The sequence below is a fragment of the Chlamydotis macqueenii genome, chromosome 1 (genome assembly GCF_036417535.1).
Source record: "Chlamydotis macqueenii isolate bChlMac1 chromosome 1, bChlMac1.mat, whole genome shotgun sequence".
NCBI lineage: Eukaryota > Metazoa > Chordata > Aves > Otidiformes > Otididae > Chlamydotis > Chlamydotis macqueenii.
This window is the reverse complement of record NC_141556.1, coordinates 122833315-122854924: the sequence shown is the minus strand read 5'-3', so window position 1 is coordinate 122854924 and position 21610 is coordinate 122833315.

Here is a 21610-nt window from a genome sequence, read left to right as displayed (position 1 = left end):
AATCACACTATTGATTTTCCCTGCTCCTGTTACACATCTAAGCTTCTCCCAGCCACCTGCTTGATATAATAGGGACAGTGCAAAATTAACTGCTCATCTTACAAACACATGCATATGAAGAATTTACACACAAGGATAAGTCCAAGGCCACTGTTCTGTTGCAGGATCTGTGTATAAAGTCATATGTGTGATTTTTTTTTATAGAATACAAAGATTACATGAAAGTATAAAACAAGGATTGTATGTAATTCTTTGCTCTTGTTCGTCATCAAGGCAATAGTAAACAGTACAAAGTTAATACTGAGCTTTTGGCTGTTCTGCCAAAACTATGTTGAAGGGTAGTTTTAGTTGAAGTTATTAACACACAGCTGAAAGTACAAATTTTCTGCCAAGAATGGGCTAGATTTCCAACCAAGGTCAGGACTCACAGTTGCAGCCAGACTTTAATGAAAAGACAGCACCTGATATGCCCTATGCTGAGTGACTGGATTTTTTCAGATATTCTGCACTGGAGATGGTGAGGTTGTTGAGAAGTCATCTCCTGACTGTGGATGCAAAACCTTTGGAAGTTCTACTCCACAACACAATCCATGTATCAGACAGAGATGCACATCTTTCACATCTGGTCAGAAACTTTCTATCTACACTTTTTCTGTGAGTAATTATATATTTCAATCTTTTTTTTTTTTCCTTACCTTGAAATGTCTAATTTTGATTGTAAAAGAAATAGTTCTTAGTGAAAACCAGAAATTGTAAGTGTATCAGCAGTGTTAATTTTTTTCACATTTTCAATAAGTTGATACATTCCACAGGAGAAACAGCATGTATATTTTTCAGAATTGCTGTAACATTTAATAAAATTATACTTAAAGTAATTGTGTATGTATTGTTCCAAGCAGAGACATTTTCATATAAAGAACTGAGTAATTCTGTAAGATTTAAAAAATTATAGTCTGAACAGTTTATTGAAATGCATCATTGATATGGAGAAAATATGCTCTATGTTTTTATATGAGATAACAAATTGTATGGGATATGATATTTAGTACCCAGCAATTATTTTGCAAGTAGAAATTATTTCCCCTGAATTATAAACTGTCACTTTAATTCCCTGAACTCTGGTGAAGATGAGGAGGGGTTGCTTTGGAGATTCCTTTGTCAAACAAAACAAGAACCTCTCACACTGTTTCTTTCAGTCACTCCTGTTTTGAAGCAAGGAAAAAATAATCCTACCAAAGCAAGAATGGACAATTTGAATGCACAGGGAAAACAGTGCTGTCTGATTATTGTTATTGTGCAGTTTCACAGGTCCCTTGGATGTTGTTTCCTATCAACTTTATATCTCTTTCATCCAAAATTCCAAGAAAGTGTAACTAAAGGTGGTAGCCACAAGGGAGAGATTTTCCTTTTAGTATGAAAATCTCACAATGACACTATGAAAATGGTACTGCTTAACAATCTTTATGTGGTGCTAAACATTTGACAGACCTGTCTGTGCCCACCTTATGGAGGATTTGCTAGCCTGGGGAGCCAGAGGTAGGAGCTCAACATCACTTTACACTGAGTCTGACCTTTGCAAATTAGCCACAAAACAAGGTTTTCAAAAATGTCTGCCCAGAGCTTTTAACAAAGAAGAGCAGCAGCAATATCACCCTTAGGAGAAAGGTGAGCAAACAAGCTGTTATCTTCTTGGCTGCAGCGTAACTCCTTAGCTGTGCGTAGCAATAACCTACAGCACAATCACCAACACACGCTAGCAAGAAATGGGCTTCTTAGTGGGACCAGAAAGCTCTGCATAAGTCAAAATGCCAGATCAGTTCTCCTCAGGAATTGGAGAAGCTATGTTTTTGCAATCAGAGGATATTTCTGCTCATATGGAAGTTATGCTGGCTAAAGCAAGGAAAAAAAATGACGCAGGCTCTTCGACAAATATGCAAGCAGAAGCCCCTCTCTCTCATGGATGTTCCCTATAGCCCACCTGCTCCGTGCCGCAGTCTGAAGCGGGTGCTGCACCACTCAGTGCGCCCCATGATGTTCTCCTCCACTACCATGACCAAGTGTCACAATTGAGGGCAGGGACAAGATGAGAAGGCCTTTGCTCCTGGGCCAGGGAGTGGCATTTTGGGGTCTCCTTTCACCACTCAAGGACAGCAGGGTGGTCAGCAGACTTCCCTGGAGTGGAAATAAATGTTGGGATCATGCAGATGGTGGTAAACTCCCACAGATGCTCCATGGGGGCTACTGTTGAAAAGCACAACAGACCATGATGTGTGGACAAAATCAATCTGAAAATTCCTTTTCCAAGTTGCTTTTATCTCAAGGTAAGTCTTCTGCTTGATGTTTTCCCCAAGTTCCCTTGTATACTTAAGGTAGTAGGCACGATCCCTAGCTCATGTTCATTATCACAGCGCTGTAGCTGACTATGAACATCCAAGCTGTTTCTCAAATAAAGTCTGGAGTATAAGAAACACGCAAAGCAAACTGTATTTTAAGCCGCTCTTTGAAAACTATCTAAAGGTGGCTTGTTTGTTTGCCTATCCTAAGCTCTCGTAAGGAGTTTGTAATATTCCTCTGAAGGTACAGACCTGGTTTAGTGGCTGAGGCAGTTTTACTCCCAGTTATAGCTGCATCAGCAAATAAGCTGCACTGCTGGAGGATATCGACTATCTACCTCACATCTATGTGACTAAACCACGGCCATTTATTATTCTGTTATTTTCAAACCCCAGCTTCTTTAGCCAGCAAATGATCTCAAACCTCTGCTTTCTAGCTTCTAAAATCAATTGATAAATAGCATTTCTTTATCTCCAAGGAGTCAATGCACAATTACTTTAAACTGTTTCAAGAACATGGGATTTTTGAGATAGTATATCCTCCCTTTACTTCCTTCAACAAGCTTGATTTAAAAAGCAAAAAGAAAGAAGCAGCACGAGTAGCAATACAGACTTGCAGAAATGTGAATGTTCTGCAGTCAAATTATTTTGTGAAACTGGGATCTTTATTGTTAATCTCAGGTCTTTCTTTCCTTTGGTCACAGGAGAAAGTGGAGGTTCCAGGCTTTAGGGTGAATTTTCAATCTTAGGATGTATATGGTATGGTATTTAGCATGAATTCCATGAAGAAATTCAGAAGGAGAAATAAATCAGACCAAGCAAGAAGTTTTGAATTTCATGTCTGCAAAATCTCAAGCCCAGAGTGACTGGGGTAATGGGTGAATTTACTTGCATCCGGGATGTCTTGAGCCATCTAAGTTTTCAAAACAGGAACGAAGAACTGCAATATGGGCTCCATCAGTCAGCCAGTGTGAAACTATAGCTGTGCGTTTAGTGGCTGCAGAAGAACCTCGTAAACATTACCCTAGCAAGGTAGTTTCATTTGGGTGATGGACTCAGAGTAACTGGAATTTAATTGATTCTACAGGAAAATCCATATATATAGGCGCATGCCTGACTATTGTAGGAAATAACATTTTAAAATCACTTTAGATACAATAGAGTACAATGACATAACATACTTAAGGAAAAGGTGCTTTTCTGCTTTTCTTCCAATTAAGCTACATTGAGATTACTTGGCATTCATAGAATGGGTTTTACCAGAGTGTGTGTCATTGCAGCACATCTTGCTCTTTGCAGTCTGACTCAAAAGATGTACAGGAATTAACTGAGCTGCTTTCTTGAAGGAGTTCCTGTCTAGAAGAGAGGAGCTTTCCAGGGACTTCTCTTAAAAACAGTATTTGAGTGTTTCAAAGGAAAGACAGAATAGAACTGTAACAAATGAAAAGGCGAACTCTGCTTAAGGAGAAACTCCTTTAATTTGATTGGTTTAGTTCAGAACTCTGTCTAGAATCATAAATCTTTTTCAATACATGACCCAAATCCTTAATTATTTATTTTCCTAACTACCAAGGGAAACAGCCATTAACCCAACAATTCAGTGTAATATAGTGATGGTAAAATCTAGAAAAATGGTAGACATAAAGAGCAGGAACATAAATGTGGAAGGCTTTTAACTGCAGAGAATTAAGAAGCTATAAAGGAGAGGATATACAGAATAAAGGGGAATATGACTGGGGAGCCATGATTGTAATTTTACTAGGCCTGGGAGTTAAATAAAAGTTAAACGCTAAGAGAAAAGTCAAAACACTTGAATTTGAAGGGCCGCTCTAATCAGATTAACTGAGATGGAAGTGACTCAAGGGATAGTACAATCTGCGATCCCAGGGGACCCCAAACTTGCAAACAACCTCAGGAATCTCTGTCCTCATGCAACCAAGACGCAGATGGCTAAAAAGCCAAGGGAGCCTCCACTTGTGGTTTTACCACTACTAGTTGGAGTAATAGGGTGAGGTATTGCACTTCTGACTGTGATTCTCTCCAGGGAACAGGGTTTTTTTAAGGAAGGAAGGCAAGGACAGGCTAAAGTCAACAGACCAAAAGTATGCAAAGCTCTTCCCCAGGTTGGTGAGACTGTCTTGAGGCAAACACTCAGAGGGGTGAAAATTTACCTTGATTAGGGCAGAAAATATTGGGAAAGCAGCAAATTCCCCTGAAAATCACTGTGCAGAGGTGAGGTGCTGAAAGAAAAATGTTCAGACCGATAGTAAAGATGTTACAGCAGAGGAATGCAAAGTATCACAGATTACAGGTCTGGGCTTTTGCTTTAGGTCAGTTTGGATGTATTTTTCCTCTATTTAATACTAAGAGTTAAAAAAAAATGAGCAATGAGCTGCTCAGAAAGCTGGCTGCATCCGGGAGCGGTCAGGCAAAGGACACGGTAAGGCCATCCCTCCCCGCTGGCACTTCCCGCTGTATGGCTTCCCCTGTACTCCAACAACCTCACTCCGTACCCTCTGAGTGACAGGCAGGGAACGCTGCTTCCAGCCTTGCCTTGTAAGCCTTCCCTGGCTTATACCTTACTGACATGGAAGGAGCTCCCTCATTCCTCCTCACGGGAAGGAAAATGAAGCAGCCCTTCCAAGAATTGAAATGTACCAAGTCTGCGTGTACCATTGAGACCTCAGGAGACTGAAGTAAATAAACAAAGGATCTTCAAACTATTTACGATAACAATTGCTGGGATTATTTTGAAAGTGGTAGGAAGGTAAAAAATTGAGTTGATAAAGGCAGTTAAATTTACAAGCAGTGCAGACATGGACAAGAAAATTAGGATAAAGAAAAAGAAATTCTTTAAAATCACAAGAAATCACCAGCAACTGATGAGTCTGTGAGGCATGACAATGGAAAAGTACAGATGAAGCTGATATTGCTCAGAAAGCTTTTTGTTTCATTGTTCACAATAGAAGCTGAAGGTCATTTTCTAGTGATGGAGATATATTTTCCTTGGGGAGAAAGAAAAATGTTAAAAGGCTTCATGATTATACTGGAACAGATAATTATACAATAAGAAGTCATACAGGTTGACAAGGCACTGGGCCCAGAAGATTTCCAGACACAGCAAAAGTAGCTGAGACAGAGACAAGAATTTGTGGGCTGGAGCAGAGGAGAGGATTTGGTTATGGCCTACGGCACAACTACCACACATTGGAAGCTCAGTTCTATTGCAAAAACAACTCTATCCAAAAGACCCGTGTAGGACAAGCAGATAGGACAGGGGGTGTCCAGGAGATCTGTGACTTCCATATCAGTCGTGGAAGCCAAATGGCTGCCTTAAGACACTTCGTGTAGCGCTAGATTTAGATCCTGGTGTTTCTCATTCAAACCTATTCACACCCTATTCAGAAGGTGGCTGGTCGCTGGGACAATGCTCTGCACCAGCAGCGGATGGTAGTGTAAATCAGCTCCAGTAGGAACCTGGAAATCGAAATCAAAGTGCAGAGTCCTTCAGTTTAATTTGGCATTATGCTTACACAGGTAAGAATTAGTTTATTTGTATTTTCTTTCACAATGCTAATTAATCGTCTGATATCTTAGTCTTTAAATATTCCAGTAACATGAATATTCATTAATTATTGACTCATCCATAGCCATAAAGACAGACTGTAATGTCTAAATGACCGACTTGGAGGAAATATCTGTGAGTTCAATTCTGAACCCAGCATTTCTTCTTGACTAGCTTAAGGCAAGATGTTTGCCCTCTGAAAGACCTCCTAATTCCTGATACAAGAAAATTCCTTCCTTTTCTGATATGGCTGTAACTCTAGCAATATATCTTTAACTACACTCATATTAGTTTGTTTGATCTGGTCAGGATGCTCACTCTGCTCCAAACCAAATTGAATATCCTCTCAGTAATGCTAACAGCCATTTATCTTGTCCTTTTCTTAGACAGATTTAACACATCACTCCTACGACAAACTGGATGTCAATGGGCACAGCCCAACTGATGCTTTCTGTGGACAATAGAAAAAGCATAAAAGCCTGTACATGAAGACGCAGTTATTCCTTATGGCCTATTCCTGAGCCTGTTCTGAAAGATGTCAGGAAGTCCTACTGTCCTACAGGTTTGTTCTGTCAAGGCAAGATCAGCCTCATACTCTTCTGTTTAATCAAAAATTAATTATAACAGGTTATTTTGAAACAACTTATGCCATGAGGCTTCCTATTTTATTTCCAGCTTCAAATTTATAAAAAGGCCATCTTTTTGTATCCTGGGTTTCTGGGAGAATCTACAAGGAAATCACAGATTCTCAGGGATGACATTCATTCCTATGAGCATTACTGATTATATTGAGTTGGATGGGTATTCAGCATCACTGGCTAGCTGCCCCAGGGGTTTTGTTCAACCAGTCAAAAATCACAGGCTTCACTGGAGCTGTACCACCTTGCACCTCAGTGAATGGAGCTTAGTTGCCCCTGTAGGTTCTTTCTCAGTATGTGCCAGGGCAGAACAGATGAACAGGGTATTCTGTTCTGATGGTGACAATTTTCTTAAGGTCCTTATGTGAGGAAAAGGCTGCCTCTGAAAACCAGATACTTTCTAAAAATTCAGATCAAGTTGTAGTTTGAGTTCTCCCCTTGCTGATCTGAATGTTGCATGCAAGCTCATGTGAAGGTTTGTTGTCCCAGTAGTCTCACAGTTTTACCAAACATTGTTCTTCTGTTATGGATATCTGAGCCTGGTAGCCACTTTTCACAACTGCCCATCTCTCACCATTTGTACTGTCTTTATGGGTGCTCTACAAAAGTCAGACCAATGTCATATTTAGAGTTAGATGTTGTGGTCTGATTAATATCTACAGGAAAGTGTGGACCATGTGGCTGTAAGATTTTATCACAAGCAGCCACTTGATCCAAAGAACTGCAGAACCAAGAAGTCATCAGCCAAATCTTCCATGACAAAGATCTTCCAAACAGATAGAATCATAGAATCATAGAATAGTTTGGGTTGGAAGGGACCTTTAAAGGTCACCTAGTCCAAGCCCCTGCAAGGAGCAGGGACATCTCCAACCAGATTAGGTTGCTCAGAGCCCCCTCCAACCTGGCCTTCAATGTTTCCAAGGACAGGGTATCTACCACCTCTCCGGGCAACCTGTTCCAGTGTTCCACCACCCTCATTGTAAGAATTTTTTTCCTAATGCCTAATCTGAATCTACCTCCCTCTATTTTAAAACTATTACCCCTCATCCTATAACAACAGGCCCTGCTGAAGAGTTTCTCCTTGCCTTTGCTATAAGCCCCATTTAGGTACTGGAAGGCTGCTATAAGGTCTCCCCCGAGCCTTCTCCAGGGTGAACAGCCCCAACTCTCTCAGCCTTTCCTCATAGGAGAGGTGCTCCAGCCCTCTGAATGTTTTTGTGGCACTCCTCTGGACCTGCTCCAACAAGTCTATGTCCTTCTTATGCTGGGGGCTCCAGAGCTGGATGCAGTACTCCAGGTGGGGTCTCATAAGAGCGGAGTAGAGGGGCAGAATCACCTCCCTCGACCTACTGGCCGCGCTTCTTTTGATGCAGCCCAGGATGCATCAAAATGGGCCCATTCTCCCTGGTTTTCCTTTTATTCACAATGTACCTGAAGAAGCTTTTCTTGTTGCTCTTCACAACCCTGGCCAGATTTAATTCTGTAAGGGCTTTAGCCTTCCTTACCTGATCCCTGACTGCTCAGACAATCTCTCTGTATTCCTCCCACACTACCTGTCCTTGCTTCCACCCTCTGTTTGTTTTTCAATTGGTCCAGGAGCACCTTGTTCATCCATGCAGGGCGTCTGGCATTTTTGCCTGACTTCCTCTTTGTTGGGATTCATCGCCTCTGAGCTTGGAGGAGGTGCTCCTTGAATATCAACCAATTTTCTTCCATCCAGGGTTTTATGCCATGGTACTCTGCCAATCAGATCCCAGAAGAGGCCAAAGTCTGCTCTCTTGAAGTCCAGGGTAGAGAGCTTGCTGTGCACCCTCCTCGCTGCCCTAAGGATCTTGAATTCCACAATCTCATGGTCACTAGAGCCAAGGCTGCCCTTGAGCTCCACATTCCCCACCAGCCCCTCCATGTTGGTGAGAACAAGGTCCAGCATAGCACCTCTCCTCATTAGCTCCTCTATAACTTGGAGAAGGAAGTAATCATGAATGCATTCCATGAACCTCCTGGTGCTGTGTTGTCCCTCCCACAGATATCAGGGTGGCTGAAGTCCCTCATGAGGACCAGGGCTTGTGACCATGAAGCTGCTCCTATCTGTCTATAGAGAGCCTTGTCCACTCGGTCCCTGGCCAAGTGGTCTGTAGCAGACTCCCACTAGATCTTTTCTATACACTGTGACCCTGCATTGTTGTAATGTGTGTGCTGTCGCTTGTCACTTATTGACACAACTGAGGAGGTGTGAAGGAGGCGAGGAGGGAATGGCTTCTTCTAAGGAGCCCTGTAGGAAGCAGTTTGAACGAGGTAACTGCATTTTGCAAAGGCTGAGGTTAGCGGCAGATGCTCAGTTAGATCTCAAACACTGCTGGTATTTTGGATGTGACTGGTACATCCTCAACACAAAGTATCAAGATTAATGCAGACTAAAAAATACCTGGAGGCATGGGGTGGAGCAGCCTGACATAGTCAAATTCCTAAATATCAAAGACACTTTAACAAGGTTTAACTAGCAACAAAGAAGGGATTTATTAATGTTGTTTACTTATGCCACAAATACTGGCCAAGGCTAGCAAAAAGCCCATGTTCCTCATATAAGAATAATTGTACTTTCTGGAGGAAAGCAGACACGGATTGTTTACACACTGGGAGGAAAAAACAAGCCAAGCTAAACTTGTCCTACACTGTTATGTCCATTGCACTGAGACAGTGCTTTCTAATGAGTCTATAGCTCAACCTGTAATGATGGATATCTAATTTATTTTATCTCGACATGACAGACCTGGTATAGTGATATCTGGCAATTAGTCACACTTCACTGGGCCTTAACTTAAGCAGTTTGCAGTGAAATACAGGTTCAGATATGTCTCTGCCATTGCATGTTATTCCTTACACAAAGGGCTGGTGGAAAAAAAAAAAAGCATTAAAATACTAAATCACCTATTGCAAAAGGCGGCATCATCAGCTTCTGGATCCTGTTTAGCACTGCTAAATTACAGAACAGCCAACCACTACAGCATGTGTTGTTACTGGCTGACATTTTGTTAAACAGAAAACCAAAAGCAGAAATGTTTGCACAATTAGAAACTAATGTCAGATTAAACAGCATTTGCCAATATATAAAGATAAAGCAGAGTGTTAATAGATCTGATTTGCTTTATCTAACAGGTATCCAACAGACAAAGGAAAACAAAAGCCTGGTAAGAGCTGAGATATTTATAGCAACCACCACTCCATGAAAAATGGTGGTAGTTGTTTTTATTGCAGGGAAGCATGGACAAAAAACAGCAGTGGTGCTGGAAAAGGTGGACTTGAGGTCGTGGGCAGCTGTCCTAAAGAAAAAGTAGAACATTTCCGGAACCTAGGAGGGAGAGAAGTAAAGGGTTTGGGGAAGCTCTTCCAGCCCCAGAGGTATGTGGCAAGGGTTGCTGCAAGCAGAGCTGGCTGGTTTCCAGGACACAGCTCACCCAGAAGTGTTGGTCTTGTCACTACGGGTGGATAATGGTGCTGGTATATTTAGTGTACAGTCCCCAGGAGTGCTTCCAAGCTCTTGTCTCTGTGTATGGTCCTTGGATGTTTTTCACCTCCACAGTAGGAAGGGTCTGAGGATGTGCACTGGTCACCCCTTCCCAAGGATTTGTCCCCTTGGGAACAGTACACGGACTAGGAAAAAAAAGCAGCACACTCCGCCTGGTACCTGTCTGGTTGATGGGGGACCCAGGACACCCTGTGACACCCACCTACAGCTAGTGTAGACACAGACAGTGAAGACCAACCCTTCCACATCACAGCACAGGGCACCCAGAGGCTCTTGAAACTCAGAGCAAGTTTTATTCAGTACACTCATGGAAGGCACTGAAAGCATGTGTTGCATTTATTTATTTAAATCACCACTCAACTGGGAGAGAAAGTGATGGAAAACACTGCCTTTAGGAAATCCCACTTGGAAGCAGATTTTGTGGTGTGCAAAGACTCGCAGGAGGCTGCGGCATCCCAGGCGCTGACGGGAGCACGCCTCACTCCCTTGCCTCTCAGTGATTCCTGAACGTGAGCTGGGGACACCTTGGCCAGGGACATCAGCAGTGCCGTGGCTCTTGGTAGGGCAGACAGCCTCGTGTCCCTGAAGAAGGAAGGACAAGCCTACAAGCACAGGCAGGAGCAGCGGGAAAGGTGCAGTGCCTTCACGCTCAGCACACGAAACTGAAGGGCAAGGGGCTGTCAGCAATAACACTGACTATGCACGAGGTGCTGGCAAAGCTGCAAACCAGGGTGCAAAAAAGGAGAAACATGTTTTCCCTTTGCTTTTTCCTCTTGGCAATAAGTGCTACCTGTCAAAACGGTAGGTAAAGCCGCCTCAGACAGAAATGTAATTTGCCGTTTGAAGGTATCCCTTTGAGTCTGCAAACTCCTTGGGGCAGGGATTATGTTTCTGATCTAACACATTAACCGGATGTAAAGCATTGAGCTTTACAACCCAGAACTTCCTAAAAGATAAAGAATAATGATAATAACCTTCCCCCCTGCCCCAGTCTCTGGAATATGTATCTTGCCATTACAAAGCCCTCTGCTTGCAAGAAGAAAGCTATTTATAGGTTGAAACAGATTTGCAATCATGTGTGATAGAGAAGGAGACTGAGAAAAAATATGCAAACCAAAAAAAAGCAAAATTTGCATAGTTCTTTAAAGTTTTCTTCAAAAGCTTCTGCAAAATACAACCATCTGCTTTTTTAAGAATATCCTATGGGGGTATCACAGACTGCTTTCTCTTTTTTCCCTTCCTTTTTCCCCCCACCCCCCTTATTTGGAACAACAAGCTCTACTTGCGGAACAGTCTCTCCCTTTAGCAGGGAAATGTGTGTAATCGTAAAATATTAGAGACAGACATCTGCATAGTAACCTGTACTGCTGTATTCAATTACTCAGTGAGTATTTTGAAGCAGTTAGTATGTGCCAGTTTATCTTATGATGAAAAAGTTTGTCGGAATAATATGCTTTGTTCTAAGCACCTGCTATTTAATATTTGAGAGCTGGAAGTGTAATGAGGATAGAGGGAAATATATGCTTGCAGCTCAAACACGAGCTGCAGAGGCAGTTCTGGGGTGAAAAGTGGTACAGCTGAATGGAGACTAGACCATTTTTCCTCCATTTGTAAACTAGGCACAGAATGACAAGCTAATTCCCAGCAGTCAAGTGCTACAGGCATGGCCATTACCAAGGCTAGTTAATCTTTCAATTTGTGTCTCTATTTGAAGAAAATGGTGCAAAACCAACACTCAAAGTCTTTTTGTTGCCTGCGTGACCCAGCTCTCTGGCTGGCATGTTGCTAGAGAGTCCAGGGAGCCCAGAGGTCGCCCACCCAGCCTCCCAGGGACCCCTGGTCTGGGTCTGAGTGTGGACGGGGGGCTGAAATGCAATGTGAGGAGATACCATAGGCATCCATTGTATGACACCCTCTGCAGGAATTCTCCTTAAATCGAATGTAGCTTTGAAAGCACAAAGTCCTCTCCCGTTCCTGTGCCAAGCTGGTCAATCAATTAGCTGGGGAGGGTTTAAATCAGCTGTTTGAATCTGTCTGGGATTTCTGTGAGGGTGAACCTAGAGTACTGCACATGGAGCAGGTCATAGGTGTGGAAACACAAAGTGACCGGCTGCCATTCTCTTTATAGTACCAACTTTCTTCTACTGATGGTCCAGGAAGGACTGTGCTGTGGTGGTAATGCAGCAAAGTCATGTGCTGTTTTGATCTCACTCCCAGAATTACTGTGTGGTGGCTCAAGTGAGCATCTTGAATAGACTGGTAAGTGTACAAAGACACCTCGACGGGCTTTAAAACAAGACTTTCAGATTTGAGTACCTAAAACTAGGCTTCTGAACCCATCTTGAATCACATAAGTAAATTATCTTGGTTCCAGAAGGTCTGAGCAGGTGTGGTGGTGCAGCCTTCAGTCACTTGGTGCTTGGTGTGGTTCTCCCTCTCCTGGGCCTCATACCAACATAGGGTAAGTCAGGAACAGATTGTGAATGTGGTGAACCCAGGTGTTAAGGCACCCCCTTAATGCACCTGGCTCCTGTTTTCCCCAATACTGGAAACAATGGAAACAACAATAACAGTCAATCACCTCCTGACAACCTAGTACATCTTGACCTGGGTCAGAACACAGGTGCATGATACCAGAAATAACTAGTAGAAAGCATCAGAATATTTCACAATCCTATTTGGGCTGAAATGGAAAAGTATCTGACAAAAGTAAATTATCTCAGATCCTATAAAAAGCGACCTTAAGTGAAACCCATTGAGCTCTCCTGGATCGCGGCAGGCTGTGACCAGCATCTCCCCTGAGTTCGGACACCTCTCAGCTACAGCCTCCTTAGGCCGAAGAGGTTTAAGAACCATCTACCGACAAAGTCAATGAAAGACCAGGGTGAAGTCTGACTTCTTGAGGCTCAGTTATCTATCACCTATTGAGGAATACTGATGCATTTTAAGTATTTACTCTAAACTGGAGAAAGAAGAGGGAACTTTTAACTAAAGGCCAGTCTCCTTTGTTCACCTCTCCACCCACACAGAGAAAAAGAGGAAGCTTTAAACTATAGGCTACTCTTCTCTATATGGATATTTCATTGGATCCAAATATCTCTGTTTGTGTTTGTGTGTTTTGTGTTTATACAGACATACATATATATGTAAAAAATAAACAATTTTTTACAATGAGGGTGGTGGAACACTGGAACAGGTTGCCTAGAGAGGTAGTAGAGGCCTCATCCCTGGAAACGTTCAAGGCCACGTTGGACGGGGCTCTGAGCAACCTGATCTGGTTGGAGATGTCCCTGCTCCTTGCAGGGGTGTTGGACTGGATGACCTTTAAAGATCCCTTCCAACTCAAGCCATTCTATGATTCTATGATATTGATTTAACCTGTAGTAAGTTAGTGTGACTCTTGTCATTTTCGAATCTGTAATTAAGTTGCTGTTTGAATCATAACATATTTTACTGAATCATTTTGTTAATCTCTAAATTGGTTAATGATTAAGTGCTGCTAAATTCACCTTTTGAGCTACCTCACACCACTAATACATTTTGAATTAGTCCTGAATCATAACCATGTGGAATATTTGATGTGCCACAGCAGGCAATGGCTCCCAAAGTCAAGCTGTTAATTTAGGTGCTCACTTTTGCATTTGGGAGCTAATGTTAGGCATCCATTTTTTTCAAGTCCTGGCATAGCTCTGTAGGATCCACATGAAGGCTCTGGTGGATTTTCAAGCTCACACTTCCAGCTGTTGCCTGCCTGGAACAAATCATAAGCTTCAGCTTGCCCTTCTGCTGGCGAACTGATGGAAATTTGAACCGTTCCACAGGCTGAACGCCCCGCGCGAAGGCAGAAGGGATGCAGTGAGACAGCCTGCCAGGGAAAGGCAGTTGGCAGGCTCCTGCCTTAGCACACAGGATCTAGCTGCTCAAAATGCACAGGATGAATCCTGCAGGATGGCACACTGAATGCCTACAGTGACGATATAATGTAATATACAGCGCTGTCAGTGAGCAGATACTGCAAATGCTAATAGGGCCTGCTCCTATTCCCTGTTAAGTCGTTCATAGTTTTGTCGTCAACTTTAGCAGTAGATGGAAAACAGTGAGATTAACCAAGCTGACACTGCAAGAAGAGCGTTGATATTTAGGCAGTGTGGTTGCCCATGGACAGCACTGCTCCTTCGGGTTCCTCTGGAACCCCAGTCAGCTGGAAAAACACAATATTCGGGGGCAGCATCTGAGTTGGAAGCTGCATGGCAGGTTCAGCCTTCAGCCTGCTGTTTCCAGCAGCAGCTGAAGCCCTGTTAATAGCCTCTTCTGGGTGTATCTGAGGTGAGTATTTCCTCAGGTCACACCAGGAAAAATACTGAGCAAGCGGCTTTGCTCCTGCTCGCAGAGAGACGCTTTTCTGCAGGGGAGCTGGCTGTCCTCTCCTCCACCTCAATCCAAGGGGAAGCGTGGAGGCCTCAGCTCTCCCCAAGCCAGCTCTTTCCTCCCAGGTAAAGTAGCTGCCCTTGAAAACTGATCTCTGCTCTTCTCACAGGAGCCTGCATCACGCTGGTCCTTCTCTCCTGCCTCCAGGGCAAGGGCAGTGGCATCCTTTGCTCTCTTCAGCCACACCTAAGCAAGCACAGGTCTTTCCTGAACAGAATTTTATCCACCCTCCTTCAGGTCCATCATTCAGCTAGCATCTGTGGTGCATCACGGGTTGGGGATGCTATGCCCGAGGAGGGGGTTTCTGTCAGCTGTAGTGCTCAGCGCCCTGAGCGCACAGCCCTGCACAGACCACAGGCTGTGCTGGTGAGAAAGGAGAAGGTCTTACTCTCTCTGTCTGCTTCCCTGGGGCCTGGAAAGGTCAGGCAATGGCACTGGGGTGAGGGGCTCCTGGGAGACTACATGAGAGAACCCCTCAATTCACACTCTGCTAACATCACCAGTGGGTCGTTCATTTGCATTAGGTCCTGAGCAGCTGGTGGATGAAGTGTGTTGGGAACCGTCCTTCCAACTCTTTCTGCTAGGAAAATGTGTTTGAGATTTAAAGGTCTCTGTTGTTGAGTTTGTTTTTTTTTCCTGAAATATGAGAAGTTTAAAAAAATAAAATCTCCTTTTTTCTGTTTTCCTCTAATTTTTCTTTGGGCACATATTTTTTTTTGCCCAGTCTAGCTGACAAATTTCTTCAGCACACTTTAAAAGACTACCAAGAACATCTCTAGCAGTGGGTGGATACTGTTCTACTGTATTTTACTGACATCTGGTAATTTGGAAATAAGGTGTTGGAATAACATTTACAGAGAAAGAGTCAAACCAGCTAAGGATTTAAGCATTTATTTTGCCTGTAGTAGCCTTCCCCTAACACCTTCCCCAGCTTATAGGACTACGGAGCACAAAGGGAGCTAGTCTGATACTCAGTTTAAATCAATTCACAGTTCAGCTAAAAGGCCACTGTCAGCCAGCTGGTGTAGTTGCACTTGTGGTAAGGAAAAGGAGTTCACACAAATAAGACAGGACAAGAGCAACATAAATCCTCACATATTAACATCAAAGATGGTTACATGAATTAGCTGCTTTCTTAGTAAGCTAAAATTTGTCCACTATTATAAAAATAAATGATTCAACATCTTAATTTTTGTCAGTAATCTAACTTCTAGCTACAACAACAGATACCAGTGATAGATGACCGGGGCCTTTATAGAGATAAATGGTAATAACTGCATCAAACCGTGAAATAGCATTCCAGCGCATCCCTAGCTGTGGCTGTAGCCATAACATTTCTTAAAAACGAGGAGGGCAGTTGATCTTATCTAACTGATTTAATTGTCTAGTCCTCCCATATAATCTGAGGTTTGATACTGGAGCTCCTCACACAGAGGGAAGCCCTGAAGACCAGCTTCAAAGTTTAGTTTTCCTCCCTGCTTGCTTTCTTCCCAAGTGTAACTGAGTACAATTTTTTTTTCCATGACTTTTTATCCCTCTTTTCATCGGTCTCCCTTCCCTATTTCTCTCCCTAGTCTCTGGTTTTTCTCCTCTCTTTTCATTTTTGGTCCTCTACCCTTTCTTTCCCATGTGACGTTTGTTGTTACAGCACAAGGGCAGCTCTGTCAAACAAGCAGGTTTCACTTTCCAGCTGAGGACTGTAAGATTTATGTTGTGTGAGCTTCTTGGTAATGATTCCGGACCTCCCACCCCAGCTGCTAAGACAGGTTTTGTCCCTGTATTCGGTCTCACCTTATCCTTGGGACTGACATCTTCACAGGCCCTCTTCACATCAAAGAGCTGCTCGCTGAGAAAATTAGGGACTAGGACAGTCTGAAGCTGACCTGGTATGATACAGCAGGACATCACGGAGCACAAGCCACTGTTTTTTATGAGGGGGGGGATTGCTGCCTGAATTGCTGGCAACAAGCTGAAGCTAAAACAGGTTCAGCATGATGAAAGACTGACAAATGGGCTCTCTGTAGCCCAAACTGTCTCAGAGCTGTGGAGGTGATGTACCCTTCCCTTTGCAAAAAGCCTGCTCGGTATGAATGAATCACGCCCCAGGGCCTTTGGAGAAGCAAGCAGTAGGTAAGGGAGGTAGCTGCTCCCCAGCCCCACCAGGCAGTCAAAGAGGGGCAGCCCCACAGATGCAGACACCCAGCAGCTCTCTCCAATGCCCACAGCCCAGCATCACCAGCAAGTCGGCCTCGGCACACTCTGCTTGCCTGGGGATGCCCATGGACCAATGCAGCCCAGAGACCATGGTGGTCGCTCTCAGAGGCAGTCAGCTCCAGGAAGCTCTCTGGCTCTGTGCGATGGCAGGAGCTTGAGAAGCAGGTTTTGAAGCAGGAGATGAGGGCTGGGGGGAATGTGATTGCTCCCCCACTGCCAGGGGTTTGCTGCTGAGAGCCTGACCTGACCTACATCCTTAATACCACTTGCCAGCAAGCGAGTTAGGAGGGCTGCTTGTACACAAATCTGATTAGGTGGGAGCTATTTTTTCTCCCTGCTCTGTGCCTAGGAAATTTCCATGTTAGGGAAAGTTGCCTGCATGGGGGAGGATGAGGCATCAGGACTGCTCGCCTGTGCTCAAAATGGCAGTAGCTCTGCCCTGCTCAGCTGTGTCATCGGCACTGCAGCCCCAACAGAGCTGCCATGGGTCCCCAGCCCCACGCTGCAGAGCCCAGAGGAGCTTTCGGGAGAGAGGGGCTGCTCCGGGCAGCTCTCCCCGACCTGTTCCTGGCCAGAGTGAGTGCGGGAAGCAGCAGAGAGACAGGCAAGCATAAGTCAGGTCATGCCTGGGTGTAGATATGGGACCTTCTGCAAGGGGACCGAGGTGACATCCTTGCAGCACACCTCCCTCCTCTGTCCCTGCACACTGCAGCATCGCGCTGGCAGGGGCAGGGTGAGCACTGGTCCGTGAGAGGCGAGGGCAGAGGTTTGGCCTGAGGAAAGCTGCATGCTTCCCTGCCTAATTGATCAGAGAACTGAGGCAGTAGCAGTGTCACCCCTCCACCCATCTCAGCAGCAGATCAGACATTAAGTGGCCACCCAAGCATTTGCAGCTGATCGTAGTGGTGCCGAGGATGCAGATGGTTGCTTCAGGGACATGAAAGGGTGATTTCTGACAGCAGCAAAGACTGCTGTGGTGCCTAGGGAAAACGTGGTGTTGTCACCGCATAGGCAGCCAGCAAGGAAAGAAAAATTTTCCTTCACCTTCTACTTCTCACCCATCCACCCCCTTTATTTTTTTTTTTGTTACCAGAAATATTTCAACTGCAGTTAAAAAGGCGTTATTAGTGTTTAATTCATTTGGAGTCCTCACTGTGATGTTGAGTCCTCACGCTGATGTCATCCCGGTTGTCATGGATACAGGTGAACAAGATGCTTGAAGTGCAACATCAGCGCCAGGCTGGGAGGGGGATGGGTGGATGAAGGCGGGGGGGGGGGGAAGGGCGGGGCGGGGGAGGGAGATTGGATCTGGGGAGGAACCTGAGGCTGAAAATGGGTGAGGAGAAACAGCTGCCATAGCCAGGTGAGTGTGACACTGTAAGAGACGGGAGGAGGAGTCGAGAGCATTTAACAAAGATATTGAGGTTATGGCATTGCATTCATGCTCCTCACTGTAAGGTGGGAAGGCAGGCAGCTCCCTGACATTAAACACAAGAAGAAAAGTCCACCCCTAGACAGCTAACAATTAAGAGAAAAGCCCAGGTGGAGGCACCTCCATGTGCACAGTAATTAGAAAGACAAGTGGTGTCTTTCTTTTGGTTCAATCTTATAGGTATGGAGAGGGTAGCAGAAGGGAAATAATGGGAAAGAGCCGGAAAAATATATATGCTCATGGGAGTATACGTGTTTTTCTGTATGCGAAAGGTCAACTCTATGTGTCTGGAGGAGATAAACGGAGACTGCGGGACTAGGTATCTGTTCATGTGCATCCACGTAAGACCCTCTAAAGAACTTTCTGACTAACAACAGTAAGAATAAAAATAATAAAGGAATCCCACGTAAACGAGTTGCAGAAGTAGTTCCTCTGCCTGTTCCCATTTCCCTTCTCTCCATCTTCTCCTCTTGCTGAGAAAGAAATTAAAATGTATTTTTCATACAATATCTCTAGCACTCTTTTATGTAATAATCCTCTTTCTGTGAAAGAGGCAGGTCAGTAATAGCTGCAGGCTCCTGCACAATCAGTGCTCATCTCATAAAAATCTCCAGCTTTCCCTGGGATTTTCCAGCCACAATCTATTAAGCATTTGCCTGTGACAAGAAGCCCGCCTGGGGGAGGGGTCCTTTCAGATGATGCTTGGGCAACTTTGTGTTTATTTACGGAGCAGTTGCATGGTTTTTTTTGTAATGGAGAAATTAGACTTTTAAAAATGATATGTTGGATTTGGATTAATCTTAATAGGCAGTTATGGCTTAAAGCACTCTTTAGCTTATAGGCTAAATTTATTACTCTGAAATACAGGTTTAGTTTTAAATTGGAGAAGAAGGCATGGAGTGTGCTTTCCCCTATCTTGCTGCCCTCCTTTAATGTCTGATTAAAGGTGTGATTTGCCAAAATTCAAAGGAAGTTCAAACACTGCTCTCTAATATACGAATACCAGAACAACGAGTTACACCTAAGCTTTGCAGTATGGCTGACTGCAAGTTTGGTGATTTAATATCTCCTGTCAGAAAATTCCTTTTCACTTGAATCTAAATTATGGTTTTCAATACAAACATTTGCTCAGAACAGTGATACAGAACTTTTGAAACTGCAAAAAAAGCATTTTTCTTGTAATTACGTAACAAGAACTTTATTTTCTGAAGTTCAAAGTGTCTTTGTTTTGCAGCTTAGGCTTATTAGAACACACACGCATGTACAAAGATATGGTTGCAATCAAAATTTAAAGCTTTGATTTGTGTGACTTGGTTTTCCTCCCTCCTCACTTTTTTATTTTCCAGTATTTTAGGAAATGTTAGTTTTTTCCCCAGTTCAGAACAGACATCTTTTTCACGTTATTTTTGACTACGCCTGCTGCACTTTATATAACCACAAATGTAATGTGTAACAAGCAAGCTGTCAATGAGATATTTCTTTTCCCTGGCATGCCATCTTGAAACCACCTCATTGTGGCAACCACCACCAAACTCCAGAGGCAGATGGCCTGTTCAGCAGCCTCTTTGGAGATCTCTTTGATTTCCCACCACGTTATTTGCAGCCTCTTTCTTGGTGTGACCATGCATGACGCTGGCAGGGCTGTGGAGGCAGGCAGGTGGGCTGCAGGTGTGTCCCAGTGCTTCGTCCATGAGAGGACAGCAGGCAGCCGGAGTGCCAAAACCCACTCTGCCTTGCCAGCCTCAGAGATCATGCCCTGAGATCTTCTCCTTCTCAGCTCCCACGTGCAAGTGCCTATAAACTTTTTGTGTAAAACCTACAGGGGCAAATGCCTGGCTTAGGTATGACTGAGCAACTTAGGTTGCTGAGCATCCTCTCCATATTGCATACTTGCTTCAGTTTGAAGTAGCGTTTTTCTTTTGAACTCTGTTTCTCTCATTTTGGCCACAATCTAAGCTATAGTTCTCCCTTATACCTAGTACAATCAATAAACATGCATTAATTTGGGATATGGAAATAATACATTAACTTCAAAGAGAAGAAGCAACCATGTCTTACCAGAGGTTGCCCCTGTTACATGATGTCTCCTGAAGGGGTAGGTTCACCAAGACAAGCAGGGACCCATCCTGGCACCAGATAATCCAGCCAACACTGTTCCTTCAAGGGCTCACACCCAACCTCAGTCAAGGCCAGGCTTTGGATTAAAGCACTGTGTGCTGTGCAAAGGCTAAGGTGACCCTGGGAAGTCCCCGACAGTGCCTGGCTGCAGCCACCTTCCTCCAAAACTGGATCTTCGAAACCAGCAAGAAGGTGCCAATGAGACACAGGACCTTGAACTGCCTTCCTGGGGGTGTTGAGGCCAAAGAAAGTGAAGTGGCAGGGTTCAACTTCCACAAATAAAATTTACATTGTGATCTTTTGGTTCTTGTTATTTTCCACACTCCATTTATTTTCCTTTCCATAAACTTTTTAACTTGGAGCGCAGAGAAAATATTTTGCCACACCATAAATAATGGTGGGGGTTTCATCTTCTGCCTTTCGTTCACTGCATGGAGCACAACAAACTCTCCATGTCTATTCCAAACCACATATTAAAAATGCATTGTCAATTTAAGACCCATATGTGCCTAAAAATGTTTTGTACACTATTGTCATAAACAACATCTACAATCTGCTAGAAATTAATTGAATAAGAGTATGCAAAACATGTGTCTCTAGTTCAGTGGGCATTTGATGGACACATAGGGTGGAATTTACCTTATATCACTTGAGATGTCTACAGCTGAGCTAGTCACCATGGGCTTTCTGTAGGCAAAAGAGAGACAGAAATAGGTGCATTTAGGAGCAGCTTGTGTGCTTGCTCTGCTTGAGCATCTGCGCTAGGATGAGATCAATACACCGGGTGTATTGACCGGATTACTGACTGCAGGTGGTGTCTAGGGAGAGCAGACGAAGGCCCGGGCTGGATGTCTGTGAGATGATTCCTATTCTTGATATGTAATTTCATTGCCTCTCCCATCCAGGGAATTTTGCACTCATTTTCTGTTCTTTCCAGTGTGATCTTGCAACAAATCCTTATGTAAGAAAAAAATTAATATTGAAATAAGAAGATGCTAATAATATCAACATCATTGGGGAAGCACAGTGGCAGTAACTTTAATGCATGTGAAAACAGCTAATGTTGAAATTGTGATCATTCTTTTGCAGTTATGTTGTCAGACCTCCTAAACTTTGCTTTTTTGTAGCTTATTATGTATCATGAGAATGCCTGCAGACATCCAGCATGTTATGCGTGTAATCTATGGTCTCTCCTTGTCTCTTTCCTCTTTTTTTTCCCCCCTTTTAATAAAACTAAATAAGGAAAGCAAATATAATATAACAAATTCAACTTTTCATTATATTGATGTGTACACCTGCATATTCAGACATGTAGTCTTGATTAGTAAAATCCTGACTTAGGACTCTAAGGAGTCA